We start from the raw sequence: 14,964 nt of genomic DNA, 5'->3' as shown, positions 1-14,964 counted from the left end.
CAAAATGGTAAAACCTTAAAATTTTGTCGATCCAAAGTGACTTTATTTTTTTGGCGCTTCCTACGGAAGGAGGGAAGTTGTGATCTATCCATATTAACCTCTCCTTTAGCTTTACTTGGCATCTGTTGAAAAATTATTGAACCATTATGGAATTACATTTCAGTCCATGGTTAGCTAGCACATCCATTGCCCTATTGCATTCTCTGAAGCAATGTTTCACTGTGAAGTCCTCAAAACAGTTCAGTTGAATTTTAATATCTCTCACAATGTCTTAGAGTTTCCAAGGCATGTGGCATCGATTTGTAATCCATTTCACCAGCATCATTGAATCACTTTCCACTTCCAATCTTTTTATGTTATTGTAACACCATTTCAGTCCAATCTTCATAGCACATGCCTCAGGATAATTATTTGTCTCATCACCAAAGTAAGTAGCATAAGCATTAATCGGCTTTCCTTTGTCATCTCGAATAATGCCTCCTCCTCCACATGGTCCAGGGTTGCCTTCAGAGCATCCGTCAGAGTTCAGCTTGGACCAATCTTTCTTTGGAAAAAGCCACAGGACAGCAGTGACCTTAACTTCTTATTATGCCTTCTGTATAATCTTTTTGAGATGCATCCATTTCATAAGAAGGAACACAAGGAAATTGTTTGTGGATGATAACATTTAGCTGTTGTGTGATATTGAGGATGATTCTATGATGTGACATTCTAATGTCTTCAAATCTGCTCTTGCATCTCTCCTTCCAAATTTGCCAAGCAATGATGATAGGTAGTATTTGTAAAGAAAGATCTTGTATAACATTTTTTCCCTTCTTCATCCACCATGTAATGATTCTTTGTCCAATATTATGTTGGTCCATGCTAATACCAAAGCTTTGACTGAAAAATAGCCAAACTTTCTTGCTTATTTGGCTGGCCATAAATAGGTGTTCCTCATTTTCTTGGACGAGGTCAACAGTACAACAAGAACATTTAGATGCTTAGTGAATGTTAAACCTACCAATGTTAGTATCAACAGAAATTTTATGTCTAAGAACTCTCCAAAAGAAGAAACATACCTTAAAAGGACATTTTGGATGCCACAACATTCTATTGATACGAGAAGTATTGAGCTTCCTTTTGATAATCCTCCAAGCCGAGTTACAAGTAAATTTGCCATCTGTTGTAGCAATCCAAAGAGGCTGATCCTTGAGATTGGTGAAGTTAAACTTAACTCTTTGGATTTTGTTGATGATCTCGTTAGTCATCTGTAGTTGCTTCAGTTTATGAAGATTCCAACGACCATTGTCAATAAATCTTGAAACCTGAATCTTAACAGATGTAGATGAATTTCCAAACTGAGATAACTTCCAAGGCCTGACCAATTGTCCCACCAAAAGCTAGCATCCCCACCATTGATTTTCCATTGTATCAAGTGATCAACTTTATCTCTTATTTTCATTAATCTTTTCCAAGTATGTGATTGAGTGTAATTCCACTTCCTGGCCATAGGATGAATTCTTTGAGAGTATTTTGCCTTCATGAATCTTGTCCAGAGAGTACTTTTTATTCTGAATTGCCACCATAATTTGATAGAGAAAGAATCAGAGATTTCCTGTAGAGGTCTCATACCTATTCCACCCTCCTCAGTAGTTAAACATAGGCTCTCCCATTTTGCCCAGTGATATTTGTTTTTTTCTTCCAGATTTCCCCAAAAGAAATTTGCAAAAACTTTTTCAATTTGTTCAAATATGTTCTGTGGGGGTTGGGAAACAAACATCAGCTGTAATGGCATAGCCGTCAATACATGTTTAATAAAGGTCTTCTTTCCACCAGGTGATAGTAGATTGTTGTACCATGAGCCAACCCTTTGAATAATCTTGGTAGCCATGTCCGTAAAGAACTCTATCTTCTTCATTTCATAGAAAAGAGGGCAACCCAAGTATTTGATAGGGAATTCACATTCTTGAAAGCCCAGTTTCCTAGCAACAATATATCTTCTTTTGGTAGATATCTTCTTGTCCATTAAAAAACAACTTTTCTCCTTGTTTATCAACTAGCCAGTGTTCTGTCCATACTTTCTGAGACTGTCCATGATAAGTTGCAAAGTATCTGACTTACCCGCACAAAAGATAATAATATCATCAGCATATGATAAATGGTTGATCCTAGGTCCATTGGGTTGCATTGAGAACCCTTTAAACCTAGGATTATTATATGAGTTATTGAGCATTAAACTAAGTACTTCAGCAGCAATAATAAAGAGAGAGAAGGATAAAGGATGTCCCTGTTTTACTCCTCTGTGAGATTTGAAGAATCCATGTCTTTTGCCATTTACAACCCCTGTATACCACATATTTAATAGCAAATTCCAAATAATATGGATCCATTGGTCTGCAAATCCCATCTTCTTCATTACTTTGCTTAGGAAAGCCCAAGCCAATCTTTCATATGCTTTAAATTTATTCATATCAAGTTTAATCAGGACATTTGTTGTCTTTTCTCATATCATGTATAATCTCTTGTGCAAGTAGAATATTCTCCCCAGTAGCCCTTCCTTTAATGAAACCACTCTGGTTCAGAGATATAATATTAGGGAGAAGATTTGAGAGTCTATCATTCATGACCTTAGACACAATCTTTTGAGAGACGTTGCTAAGGCTGACTAGCCTAAATGCTGAGAAAGATTGAGGTAGATCCACTTTTGGTAAGAGTATCAGGCAAGTATTAGTATAGAATTTTGTCATTTGATTTCCTTGGAAGACAACTTTCACCAACTGGACCATATCATTCCCAACAATGTCCCACGTTTTTTGAAAGAATAGACTACTGAATCCATCAGCACTTGCACTACTGTTGGGGTTAATATCAAAAACAACATTCTTCACTTCTTCATGAGTTGGTTCTGCTATGAGCATATCATTATCTTCTGGATTAATTAGCTTAGGAACGTAGTTCAGCATGGTCATGTCAATATTTTCAATTCCACCGCTAAACAAGTTCTGATAGAAATCAGCAATAGTATTTCCAGTGTTATCATCTCCTTCAATCCATTGATTTTCAACCTTGATCTTGTTGATATGGAGTACCTTCCTTCCGTTTCTTGTAGACACGTGATTTTTGACCCTCCCTGGAGTGTTTCACCTTCTAGTATCTAAATTTTTCTTTAAATATGGCCTGGACATTTTATTTTGTTTAGTAGGTTTTATTTGAATATTCAAAAATCACAAAAATAGAGTCACAATTTAGGATATATGTTTAATTTCGTTTTATTTTTATTAGTACAAAAAGAAAAAATGTCCGAAAATGTGTTATCTATTTTTAGTTTAATTTCCAAGTTAAAAGTTTTAATAAATAAATATAGAGTAAGTACATATTTTAATCTTGCTATTTTAATTTAGTAGTAGTATATTTTATATTCTCACTTATTAATTATATATCATTTCACCACTCAATTTTAATACTGCATCTACACACGCATATCACATGCACCATTTTATGTATTTTTTTCTTTAAACAACAACAAAACAATAAAAAAAAAATGCCTTTTTACATTAATAAAAATAAAAAAGAAAAAAAGAAAACCAATCTGCATCCACTTTTTAACACTCATTACCCAAAGCCTTTTTCATGTACCTATGCATAATATATATAAATCCTATGCCCTAAACTTAACGACACCCTACACCATAACGCTAGCCGCAATAGACCTAATAATCCATACACCAATGCAACACTATGTGAAACCATAACAACTTCGTCACCTCCATTGAAGCTCACCATCTCCAACCAAAGAAAACAGAGCACCTGAGACCATGTAAATCGTCCACCTACTCTCTGTTATTCCTCCACAAAAATTGAGTCCACAGTTTCACCATTATTTTTACTGTCAAGTGTTTTGAAAGTCGTGGTGGGTATATCTCGAGTGTTCTGGTAGGCGTTTTCCGTTTTGGTTTGAGGCCCGTTCAAAGTTTGCGGCTATTTTCTGTTTTGCTTGGCTTTCTGAACAGTTGCCAACTTCTCAGTATTCATCTGCTGGTCAAGAGGTTCTTGACAATCAAAGTTCTAAGAAATTTTCTTCGTAAAGGTCCAATCTTTCCACTTCAATAGTGTTACTTCATCAAATATTTGCTTGTTTCCTCTTCCTGTTAGTATTTTTGTTTTGTTTGATTTATGTCGTCACATGTTTAGTTTGTTGTGAACATTTATGATTTGTTTAAATATTAAGGTTTCAGCTTAGAAGTTAACTGACCTTGTTTCAATTAATTTTGGGCAAATATAGTGGTTTGATCATTCCTATTTACTACATTTGGCTTCATGTCTATTTTGACGTTTGCAGTGAAATGTTTTTGATATAATTTTTACATTTTTAATGTACAAGGTAGTTTCTTTTCATGACCAAAAGGTCCAAAAAGAAAAAAAATTCATCTTGCAGTTAGTAGTCTTTAGCTTAAAATGGTAGAAATTTTAGAATAGTAATATTTTTTATCTTGTTTTAAGTTCAATGTATTTTATTACTTTGATATTATGCTTAGAGGTTGTCATTGATTTGTCTGTATTTCCTTTTGCAATATTGAATGTCGTACGCAGAGAGGTTATGAATGGGGTTTTCATGTAATTAGGCCTTTCAACTAGTCCGTAATAAAAGTTAAAGGCCCAATTAACAGCATAATTAATTAATCAATGAATTATCTAATGTGAGTTGAGCGAGATGGGGTGCAGATTTATCTCAAACCCCGCTGTCAAGTATAAAAGAAAAGAGCGGAAAAATCAATTGTGAGGGAGCGAGATGGGTTGCAAATTTATTCAAAACCCGTTGTCAAAAGAGTGAAAAAAACCAAATAATAATAAGTCTCGGATTTTAGAGACAAATAAATGCTTTCAGCGCTAGACGAGCTTTAGGCATGATTTAAAATGTTTGTCTCGATTAAGAATGCAGTTATGCATTTTATTTTGGGACGCTTTAAACAACTCAAGGATGCGGTTACGCACCTTAGCCAATCTCATTTTAATAATTAATTTTGTTTCGATTGAGAATGCGGTTACACATCTTATTTTGAGACAGTTAAAAGGTCCGGAATGCGGTTACGCATCTGGGTTAAGATTAATAAAAGTTCAACAATAAAAGTACGAGCAAATCAAGGCTCGGAGCGCATAATATATCCAAAATTATTTAAGCTAAGTATAAGTCGATAAAGCGACCGTGCTAGAACCACGGGACTCAGGGAATGCCTAACACCTTCTCCCCGATCAACAAAATTCCTTACCCGGTCTTTTGTTTTCGCGGACCAATAATAAAAGAGTCATTTCCTTTTGATTAGGGATTCATAAGGTGACTTGGAACACCAAAACTCAATTCCAAGTGGCGACTCTGTAAAATAATTATTCCCTATTCAAAACCGTCACTTCAATTGGAAAAACCCTTAACAACAAAACCTTGTGCGTTCATTCGCATGGGCCCAAAAAAAGGGGGTGTGACACTTCTCACCTTGATATGGAAGAATTTAGTATTCTCATCTCGTTCAAGTTGCCATTTAAGATTGACTTTTTGTCTCCAATAAGTGTCAACCATTTCATAATGGATCATAAGTTCAACTTTAGCCTTGTTGAGAATTATCTTGTCATCCTGACTCAAAGAGTTCATATAGTTAGATACACACAATTTTACCTTGTCTTCCAGAGCCCATGTATGAATAAAGATGTCTCCAATGCTATTCCTGGACCATGACTTGATGCCCTGCTGGTCTTTTTTAGTTTCTGATGTACAGTCCAAAATATGTTACCCTCTATTTCACAATTCCACTAGCTTTCAACTATGCTTTTGAAGTCCTTCTGTACAACCCAAAATTTAAGAAATTCGAAATATCGTATAAAGTTTCCTTCATCCTTATCGCTAGTGATAAGAATAGGGCAGTGGTCTGAGCCAGATCTTGTGAGGTGTTGCACAAAGGTCTTAGGAAAAACTCTGTTCCAGTCATCATTAGCAATCATTCTATCAAGTCTCTTCCATATGAATTCTTCCCCTCTTCTTTCATTACACTAAGTAAAAAGTTGTCCTGAATATCCCATATCCATCAATCCACTGTCATTTATGCATTCTATGAAAGGAAGACTTTTAGATAGTCTATGAGGCGTCCCTCCCAATTTCTCACCTGCATTCATAATACTATTAAAATCTCCTACTAATATCAAAGGGATGGATACAGTAATGGAGAAGTCTTTCATATGTTGCCAAAGTTCCTCTCTACTCGCTGATCTTGACTTAGCATAGACAAGAAGGATAAAAGCTTCTTGATCAGTAATGATAGGATGGACCTTGCAAGTTAGCATCTGCTGGTGGTTGTAAAAAATATTGCAATTTAAAGTATCCCTCCAGAAGAGCCATAATTTATTGCTACAGTTAGAAAAACAATTCTGCATTTCCAACATATTTTTGTAAAAGTGTTGTAGTTTCCTGCATGAAAGGTTCATGTAAAGCCACTATAGAAATCATATGAAATTTAATCATGAATTTAAGTTTTTCACTAGCTGCTTGGGATTTCATACCCCTTATGTTCCAATTAAGCAACTTAAACATGATCAATAGTAGTGGAAGTTGTTTGTAGACTTTTCTTTTGGCTCCTCGTAATAGGAGATTCTCTGATTCTTGCAGTCTTCTTGGTAGTGTTTTTTTATATCTGATGTTATATCTTTCTTCCTGTCAACTTCATCAGCAAGGTTCAAAATTGTTTCCTTATCAGTGTCCTTCCCTTAAAAGTCTTGGTACTTTCTGTCATTTTCTTCGTCTGTAGTCTCTTCTTCAGATGTGTTTTGAGAAGATTCATCATCATCTTCTTCTTCTTCTTTTGTGCTTTCAACATCAACCCATTCATCAGGTGGTTCTTTACTGTTTTGATTATCATCTACATTGTTTACCCCCTTATCAGTATTTTTCACATTTCCTTCTCTGTCCTCTATATGATCTTTCCCTCCAAGGACTTCAAAGTTGTTTTGAATGATAGCATTTTGTTTAGTGTTGCTGCTTTGAGTTTGTATCATCCTTTGAGAAGTAGACCTTTTCAACTTTTGTGTTACCATTGTCTTTACTTTTCTTTTTGCTTTTCTTCATCTGAGAATAGGATAATTTGGAGCGCTTTAGGATCTTCTATAGTAATCACTTCTCTTTTTTTCTTGCTAACCACTTGATTGGCCTGCTCCTTTTGTATCATATTTTTGGTACTGGTAGATCCAAGTTCGGCGTGTTTCTTCTTCTCCCTTGCAACTCCTTGTTAAGTATTTCGAACCTCAGAATTTTGTTTCCTTTTTAGTGCTTGGTCTAGCTTCAGGGTGTGGTCTATCAATACCAAAAATTGCGCTAGTGGGCTAGTACATTTGCTTAGGTGGGGCACTTCTACCCCTTGCAACTGTTCTTATGAGGGTTATTCTTTTGTAATTCTCTGCCTCTCTCTCTCTCTGTTCTTGTATTGCTTGAGTAGCCTTATTTTCCTGATTCTGCCTATTTTGTGCCTAACTGTACTTTGATTAGGGATTAGTTTGAGCTTGTTTTTCGATATGGAGAAAAACATTTTTTGAAAAAGAGTTCAGTGAATTTACCATCTTCCTCACTACAACAAATGTGTCATTTAGCTGGCGCAACATGCCCAATGCCTACACAAACTAAACTAGGTCCATCTTCTTAACCAAGAAATTGACTTATGTACTATGCAAACTTTATTAGTCTCACTTCACTAAACTAGACCCTATAACTTTACTACTAGATCCTCTTTATAGAAAGAATATCTCTAGCTATTCCAAGTTTCCTTCTTAAATTGCTAACCCCATTTGTAGATAACTTTTTTTTTTTTTTACTTCTGGAGACAGGTCAGATTCCTAGTACTTTCGCTGGTGAATGCATGAGCTGTGTTGTGATTCATATGTTCAATACAATAAATAGGCGAAACAGACGATATCCAATGTCCTTAAAGTGTCAGAAACTATAATATTAAATTGATCATAACCTTACAGAAAAGATATATAGATATATACACAGACAAACAGAGTAACCGTAGTAGAGGTCCTCATCTAAGTCTCCCATCCTTTCCTGGACCACCTTATAACAAGGATGTTTACATGTGAACATTTTATTAAACTTGAAGAAAAGAAGGCCACATAACTTCGTGCTAAGACTTAGTTTCCACATAAATTAAATCCATTATTATAAAAGCATATCCCTGTGTATTACTATCTCTGCATTTGTTTAGTATCTTGCTATTTTGCTGTATGCTTTTATTTTAAGTCGAAGGTCTATCAGAAACAACCTCTCTGCCTGGTTTACTTACATCTTACCCTCTCCAGACCCCACTTATAGAATTACATTGGGTATGTTGTTGTTGTTGTATAAAAGCATATGTCCATAACTTGCATGATATCAAACTTTCACCATAAAATTACTATAATACATGAAAAGGTAGAAGGTACCTACAGAGGGTTGGATCATTAGAAATAGTATTGGATCTTTGAGAGATAGACAAAGGGTTGGTATGAAGAAGCAAATATTCAACTTCTCCATAATCTCCATTGATCCCTATGTTCTTGCAGCCATAGCCATGGGGATTTGCCGGTCCAGCACGTTGTTTTTCTGAAGCCGGTTTAGAGAAAAAACTATAGCTTTCATCTTCCATTGCTTTGATTACTTGTTGAGAGACACCATGGTTGATGATTTTGAAGAAACCAAAGTTTTCAGAGGCTTTAACAATGAGCTTTATAACAACTTTGTAGCTTTTAGCACCTAACTTTGTCTCATTTTCTTGATGCAGTGTAACAGCCCAGGCCACCGCTGGTAGAATTGTTCGCTTTAGAGCCTTCGCCCCTCACGGTTTTAAAACACGTCTACAAGGAAAAGGTATCCAAGCACTTATAAAACACTCTTCGTTCTCCTCCCCAACTGATGTGGGATTCGCCTAAGGCAAGCCTTACACTCACCCCCCCTTGGGACTCAGCCTCCTCGCTGAGGTTTGCCCCACCACTGGGTTTGCCCTACCACCGGCCCGACACCGGCTCTGATACTAACTGTAACAGCCCAGGCCACCGCTTGTAGAAATTGTCTGCTTTGGAGCCTTCACCCCTCACGGTTTTAAAACGCGTCTACAAGGGAGAGGTATCCAAGCATTTATAAAGCACTCTTCGTTCTCCTCCCCAACCGATGTGAGATTCGCCTAAACCGATGTGGGATTCGCCTAAGGCAAGCCTTACACTACTTTAACAGCCCAGGCCACCGCTTGTAGAAATTGTCCGCTTTGGAGCCTTCGCCCCTGACGCGTTTTAAAACCGTGAGGGGCGAAGGCTCCAAAGCAGACAATTTCTACAAGCGGTGGCCTAGGCTGTTACATGCAGTGATCAGTGAATCCTATCAAGTTATCCATTAAGGTACATTTAATAACTTCATATATTTTTTCAAAATTTTATGTTTCAAAATTCTATTGTTTATTTAACCAATTATACCTGCGACTGGCCATAAATCATCGTAAATAGAATCGAAGTCCTACAAGAGATTTCAACTGTCTTTTGTTGTTTACTCTGTTTTCATGTTAGCTTATGCCTGAACTAGTACTTTTCTGTTCGCTCCGTTTTATCTCTTCTTAATTTGTAAAAGATATTACATTTGTATCTACTTTCAATTACCAATTACCGAAACCGAACTTTGAAAATATTGAACTGAATAAGAATGGACACCCCTAAATTTAGCTTATACTTTTTACAAGAGTTTTAGTTTGTATTTTAGTTTGTTCATCTCATGATATCAAAGTGTATATATGAATTCAAATCTTAGATTTTTCTTTCTTCTTTTACACAGGTTATGGAAGGTAGAAATCAACAATAGTTCCTAGAGAAGTGTTTCTACAATGGTATTTTGAGAAGTAACCTCCATTTTTTTTCTTTGTTTTGTTGATGTTTAGTATGTTTTACAATTAGACTTTCAAATGGGATAACATTGCTTAATATTAGTTTTTAGGAGTATCAGTTTTTCTTTTAGGAGTATGTCATGAGATATCATCTCAATGTCATTTTGGTTGTTCTTAATTACTAGGTGACAGTGTTTAATTTTCTTATTATTTATCTTGCTTCTTTTAGTATGTTGTTATTTTTAGTTAGTATAAAGCTCATTATAGAATAAACTACTCCAGGCTATATATGAAGTTTAAGATATTTATATACTATTTAATAATTGTAATATTTTTTTATAAATTTTCAAATTAATGGAAACCTAGCGAAATACAAATTCTAAATAGTATCATTACAACTAAAATGTCATCATTCTTGTGATTAGTGAAAAATATTTTATCCTTAAAAGCTTAACCTTTAGCGACGACTGCATTGTACTTTTTAAGACGATCACATTTTCGTCATAAAAGTATGACATTTAATGAGGAGAATAATGTTTGTCCCCAAAATTGCCTACTTATTACCTACAAATTAACTTTGTATTTTATGACAATTGTGATCGTCATTAATTATGTCATTTTGTAGTGACAATTTTGTTTTGTCGGTAAAAGAAATAATTTTAGTGACGACATGATCGTTTTCAACTACGAAATTGTAAAAAAGCAAAGTTGTCACTAATATATACATTTAGGGACAAAAAAATAAAAAGACGAACACATTTTCGTCATTAAAGTATGACATTTAGAGACGAGAATAATCTCTGTCCACAAAATCGGCTACTTATTACCTACAAATTAACTTGTATTTTATGACAATTGTGATCGTCGCTATAATGCCATTTTGTAGTGACAATTTTGTTTTGTCGGTAAAAGAAACAATTTTAGTGACGACATGATCGTTTTCAAGTATGAAATTGTGAAAAAGCAAAGTTGTCACTAATTTATACATTCAAAGACAACAAAATAGAATTCGTATGTAAAATGTAGTTTTTAGTGACGAAATAATATTTATTTAGCTACAAAGTACATATAATTTTCGAGACAAATTACGTCGTCACTAATTAAACTAAATAGTTAGTGACGTATCAGTTTCGTCGGCATTACTAACCTCTTTAGTGATGAAAACATTCTATTACCTACAAAATTTATAATTTTCATGACGAACTTGTTCGTCATAAATACTATGCATTTGGGGACGAAAAATATATCTGTGGTTAATACAACTCTATTTAGTGACGAAACACTAAGTTGTCGTTGTATACATTTAGTGATATATGCTTTAGGGACGAATGGTTGACGATTTGTTTTTCGTCACGAAAGGTTTTTTGTGATGAAATTTGAGCTGACAAAGCAATTTGTTGTAGTGCATTTTGAGAGAATTTACTAGTTCAAAGCTACTTCACATCTACCGTGAAGTGAAAAGTTCAAATGGAGAGCCAGTAGATAATGTTCTATTATTTTTTTAATCCACTCCCAGTTCATTTTTTTTAATATACTGTACAAGACTTAAATGGAACAAAATAGGACAATTCCATTATTTAACACATAATTAGTGTTTTAATAATATTATCTTATCGAAGCCAAAAAAAGGTTGAAATCAACCGGAAAATTTTCAAGATCTGGGGGGTCTGTTTGAAATGGCCGTGTCGATCCATGACTAAAACATTTGTACATTCCTAATATATGGCAGAGCCATAAAGCTCCTCAAGGTCGTCATGCCTGCTTGATGATGCAGGGACATTTAGGTCTTGTCACTAATTCTGTGTTTTTGAAATATTAGGTGGAGTTTTTTACAGCCTTAGTTACACGTGCCCTAGAATTTGCTGACTACGTTGGTTGAGATAAAGCCGCACTTGAAGCGGTGGACTTAGACGAGACTTGAACTTCTCATCGTTTTCGTTAAATTTCATATATGTTCTCAATCTCTCCATCGTCTCTTCCATTCTGGACTTTTCAATTTCTCCCCGTAGTTGCTTGATTATAATTACTTTTACAACATACTGTCCATCTTACTATCTTAGTCCCGCTATTACTATGATATTTTGCTCTATGGATTTTTAGTTTTTTTTTTTGTTATAGAATTTGTTACCCATTTCTCTTTCCTTTTCATGTTTTGGGGGTATGGAATTTGAACAACTTCTTTTCATGGACAATTTATTTTAACAGCTTTTCTTTATCTAATTAGATGCTAATCGCTGGTTAACATTCTTTTAACAAAGATATTCGTGCTTCCTACTGATTTATTTTAGCCATATTAGTCATTATTCTTCTGTTTGCAGGTCATTTAATTCTGACAAACTTATTGTTGGAACAGATAAAGTAGACAATAATTGTGGATGTTTCGCTGGACGATCTTCGATTTGCATATTGCGAAGCAATTCAAGCCGACAAAACTAATCACCATGAAAGGTAATCTAAATAGAATTTTGGTGTTGAAGTTTCCGAATGCTTTCCTAATTCTAATCTAAACATGAGTTTGCTCAAACTAATTGGTCGATAACTTCTGTAGCTATCCGGGAAGACTTCTGTAGCTATCCAGGAAGTGCCACAACTACTGACTAATGGCTGCATGCGCGTGTATAATACATTAATATCGATTTACGATGTTATCATACCAAAATGAATACTTGCAATTTATTATAGTTTCTTATTTGACCATTTCTCTTGTTAATTCTGGTGTCCTAGATTCTCTAACAACACCTTGAATTTGATTCATCATATGTTTAGATACATTATTGTCAACGGACACCGACAAAGTTATGGATGTTATACTGTCGTATTTGAGCTTTAATATGAATTATATTAGAATATCTCAAATTTCAGATCACATCATTTGAGTAACTGATCACTTATCTTATTTGGTTTTCCATAATGCTAATAGTTGCTCATCACTACTTTTGATTCTTGGACTAATTAAAAATGACAAGCTTTTCGTGCTCAAAATGGACAATCCAACGCTATCTTTTTCACTTCGTTACATATTCATGAATGCATTTACATAGTCAAAATAGTTTTCACTCATGATTTTGTTTTTTTTTTAACGATCTATGTTGTTTTATTACGTTATCTTTTGCTCTTCGGTCCTACAGCCAACCAAAGGTGGTCAACATACGGCACGTGAATAAGCTCTGTTAAAGGTGTTTTCCAGAGAATAAATCTTACATACTGCTTTTAATTCCGGCTTTGTCTTGGTGATCTTGTATAATTATGATATGTGTCCCTTCCTCGAGAGAAATGCATATATATCTTCGCGTGGACATATGGGTATCATCTTGTATCCTATTGCCAAAAAAAGAACTCCCTGGTCCAACTCAGTAGCAATATAGCAGGTGAGGTCCACCTCTTCCCTATCTTCATATATGTGTGTATTTTATCACTTAACTGTGCTAAATAACATATGTTTTAGTCTAACGTTTAATAGAAATACTTATTCATATTTTCTCTTTCATCACAATGGTACATTGTAAAGTTCCAACACTACCAAAAGTGATGACAATGCATCTGAAAAAAAGGGTGATCACTTGCATCAAGTAGTCCGGCATTTGCTTTTTTAGGACGACTCATATTGATAAATAATTAATTAGCTTATAGTTATGGTTTTAACTGCACTGCAACATAAATCATCACCTCAGTGGCTTCTTGGAAAGATTAGGGAACCTTGCCCAAAGATCGAGCTAATTAAAGTAAGACAACATATTACAGTTTTACTAGGAGGATGATATTAGTTGTCATGATTATTGGTAAGTACTATTTGGCTACAAATCTTTCGCAAAACTTAAGCACCAAGGAGTCCATGCCATTCAAAAAAGGAAGATGCAACGGAAATAACTGCAAATTGACTTCATACTGGAACAATCACAGTCAGACTTTTTCATCATATAGTAGTTGTTGATAGCTTTACCTCTTTTTTTGTATAAGGTAGTTGCTACCTATTTAAATCTTCTTTCTCTTTGCCACATTCTTTCTCCATACTTCCCTAATTATTTTTGCTCTTTAATTGTAGAATAGATACTAGAGCTACCATTTTAAAGCTACTGGTATAGAAAAGAAGAGTTGTTTAATTTGAAAGGACCTGGAACTAGAAAGCTCGAGGAAATGGGAAAGGTTGTATGACTATGCTTATTACCATGATCTTGGAGATACAAAGCTTCACTTTATGTCCGACCAGTTCTTGGAGAATCTGCAAAATATTCTTATTCGCGAAAGGGAAAGAACTAAAAGACCACATTCATACAAAGGTTAGTTTTTCAATAATCGTTAGCATTATTTCATTTTGTGTTACCCTAATTTATTTTGTTTTACAATTTGCTTTTACAGCTCCTAATGGTGAAAGCTGACCGCCAGAAATAGTTTGCAATTTAAGTCCAGAGGATGATAATATTTTGGCCTTAAAAGTTCTCTTATGTCATTAGTAACACGCAAAAAGACATTGCACAACTCTTTGGCGCTTAGCTTGCCTAAGGAAACCTCACTCTATTAATTTCACAAATGTACTGAAGTCTGAAATTAAGTTTACCAAAAAGGAGCTTCAGGTTTTCTGAAGTATCCAACGCCACACGTTATTAGAAGCGATTTGACTCTAACTAGACCCCTTACTATAATTATCAATGGTGTTGCGTTTTTGTACATTGTTGAAACAGAGGATAAGTAAGCGTGCATGTCAGATGAAGAATTTGGAAGAAAAATGTGGGTTAAGCTCCCATTTGGCCATAGATTTTTAGAGCATATTTTGAAAATTTGTTTTTTAAATCTTTGTTTGGCCATAAATTTTTAACGGATTTTGAAAATAAATCTTCAAATTCCCAAATTCTGGCTCAAACCTGTTAGTTTTGGCCTTTACAAAACTTTCAACAAACTACCCAAAACTTTTGTATTTTACAAAAAGAAAATCTATCTATTTATGACCCAACTAATTCTATTTACCATATTCCTTCATTAAAGTGGTATTTACCATGTTTCCACTGTTAAAGTAGTCTATTCTATAAAGTAAAAATTGTTGTACAATGTGGGAAGATTATATTAAAGAATAGTCAGTTACTATCGTAGTTTTTTTTTCTTGAGC

The 14,964-nt window shown here is 34.7% G+C and overlaps 1 long non-coding RNA gene across 5 annotated transcripts; it reads left to right on the top strand.

The window, feature by feature from the left end:
- The first annotated feature begins 3,263 nt into the window (after nucleotides 1-3,263).
- LOC132627188 (uncharacterized) lies at nucleotides 3,264-14,412 on the top strand. Of its 5 annotated transcripts, none has more exons than XR_009577800.1 (6): nucleotides 3,269-4,069; nucleotides 8,778-9,387; nucleotides 12,182-12,311; nucleotides 12,992-13,231; nucleotides 13,906-14,140; nucleotides 14,220-14,412. It is a non-coding gene; the product is annotated as an uncharacterized LOC132627188 (long non-coding RNA). The 5 variants fall into 5 exon arrangements; XR_009577801.1 differs by having other exon boundaries at nucleotides 3,270-4,069; nucleotides 13,911-14,140; XR_009577798.1 differs by having other exon boundaries at nucleotides 3,264-4,069; nucleotides 12,992-14,140.
- Nucleotides 14,413-14,964: the final 552 nt, after the last annotated feature.

The sequence above is a fragment of the Lycium barbarum genome, chromosome 2 (genome assembly GCF_019175385.1).
Source record: "Lycium barbarum isolate Lr01 chromosome 2, ASM1917538v2, whole genome shotgun sequence".
Classification (NCBI taxonomy): domain Eukaryota; kingdom Viridiplantae; phylum Streptophyta; class Magnoliopsida; order Solanales; family Solanaceae; genus Lycium; species Lycium barbarum.
This window is presented reverse-complemented; position numbering and strand designations above follow the sequence as displayed.